Raw genomic sequence first — 2,068 nt, 5'->3', positions numbered from 1 at the left:
ATATATGTATATATATATACTTAATTTATCCAAAAGTCAACTTATTAATGTTTAAAACAAATGTTTCATTGCAAAATTAAAACAAGCGCACATAATTCTGTTACCGCAGGTCATACGTTCAAAGAATGTTTCAAAGAGGGCAAGTATTCGGAGGAAAAAGGATAACAAATCCCTTGAGCTTTTTGGAAAAATACAGATACTTTATAAAGCTATTTCTGATAATTTAAATTCCGAATTAAAATAATTTGTTACCCACTTAGAGAAGTGATATTTTCCGCACTCAATGCATTCTCAAGTCCGAAAAAAAAATCCATTGAACTAAAAAACGATAAATATGAAAATAGTAAAACTCACCGAATGAAATTGAATGAGTATATCACATTTAAATCATCACCATGTCCCAATTTTGATTTCACGGTAGAAACTTATGAACTTTTCACACACAAACATGATTAATTTCCACGGAAAACAGGTTAGTATAAATGTAACTGCCCGCACAGCATTTTCTCTTCGCGATCTACTAAATTATAATGAAGACAGTGTTTCTTGCAGAAAACAAAAGACTGGTGGCGCAATCGGTGAGCGTATTACGGAGAGCTTTTGAACTACTACTCGAAGTTGAGCCAGATTTTTAAATAATAAACAATAAAACAACAATAGGTAATAAAAATTTAAAAAAACAGATTTTTTTTTGTTGTAATGCTTGTTAAAAGTATTAATTACAGATGTAAAAGCAACACAAATATCGCGGATTTTAAAATTCTTATTGTTTCTGCAAAACCACAGCGACAATAAGATTTAGTTAAAGTCCGAGTTTTTTCCATTGCAAAGGAAAACATTGTCAAAATACGAGATGAAATCTCCACATCCCACAGGTGAGAAAATCCCAATTTTTGTTGTTTTTCCAAAAACAGACGTCATTTTACAGGGCTGTAGTTTATTTATTTAAAATTAGAATTAAAATCAGTTTGTACCATCGAAAAGAGCAATGTTTTGTGCATCAAATACCTTTGTGAAGCTGCGAGATAATTTTCCAGATCAGCCTGAAGCGACCGCGCGAAAATCTCAATTTTTGTTGTTTCTACAAAGACAGGCGGCAGTTTACAGGGCTGTATTAAGTTTATTAAAAGTCCCAATTAAAATCCATTCCTATCATTAAGGAGAGTATAACATTTTGAGCATAGAAGGCCTTTTTCCAATTACGAATTAAGTTTCTCTATCAAAAATGCCTGCGAAAATCGCGATTTTTATTGTTTCTACAAATACAGATGACGTTTTACAGGGCTGTACTAAGGTTATTTTATTTTTTCCAAATTAAGATCTGTTTTTATCATCGAAAAGAGAAATGTTTTATTCATGGAACGCCTTCTTGAAACTGAAATAATTTTCCACATCAGTCAAAAATGCCTGCGAAAAAGTCGACTTTAATTCTGTACCACCGAAGAGGGTAATGTTTTTTGCATGGAAAGCATACGACTGTTAAAGAAAGCAAGTATTCGGTGAAAGAAAGAGAGAAAATTACGCTCGAACAAAAGCCAAAAAATATATTCTAAACAACAAGAAATGCTTTAAAATAGTAAAAAAACATTAAAAATAAGCTACAACAACCTCGAAAATTGTGTAGATTTCAAACAATTAAAGAGCTATCAACTTTGATTCGTTAGTTTCCGAAATCAGCCCCCACATATCATCAAATAGACAAACTAAGACATTCCTTTTGTAATACAAGTTTAAAAAGGTTTAATTCACACAAAGATGACGCATTAATTTTCAAAACACATTTTTAATGGCTATTTATACCAAAACGAACAGAAATGTCTTGTTCTGTCGGTCGAGCGTTCAAGCACACGACTGTTAGAGAGAGCAAGTATTCGGTGAAAGAAAGAGAGAAAATTACGCTCGAACAAAAGCCAAAAAATATATTCTTAACAACAAAAAATGCTTTAGAATATTTAAAAATTATTAAAAACAAGCTACAACAACCTCGAAAATGGAATAGTTTTCTGCAGAAACAAACGACACTTTTTAGAGCTGTACTACCCTTCTGCAAAGTCCAAATTAAAATCTG

General features: G+C 31.8%; 1 long non-coding RNA gene across 5 annotated transcripts in view; it reads right to left on the bottom strand.

Moving 5' to 3' along the window:
• LOC108738954 overlaps positions 1–2,068 on the bottom strand; it is a 10,496-nt gene extending 8,428 nt beyond the window's left edge. For 2 of the 5 annotated variants that reach the window (XR_003231209.1, XR_003231212.1), the window contains exon 1: positions 1,984–2,068. This is a non-coding gene — a long non-coding RNA (uncharacterized LOC108738954). Of the gene's footprint in view, positions 1–354; positions 1,936–1,980 lie in introns of those variants that run through there. The other 3 variants (XR_003231211.1, XR_003231210.1, XR_001938063.2) reach the window with 3 other exon arrangements.

Source organism: Agrilus planipennis, unplaced genomic scaffold, assembly GCF_000699045.2.
Source record: "Agrilus planipennis isolate EAB-ADULT unplaced genomic scaffold, Apla_2.0 scaffold118, whole genome shotgun sequence".
In the NCBI taxonomy this organism is placed as follows: domain Eukaryota; kingdom Metazoa; phylum Arthropoda; class Insecta; order Coleoptera; family Buprestidae; genus Agrilus; species Agrilus planipennis.
This window is presented reverse-complemented; position numbering and strand designations above follow the sequence as displayed.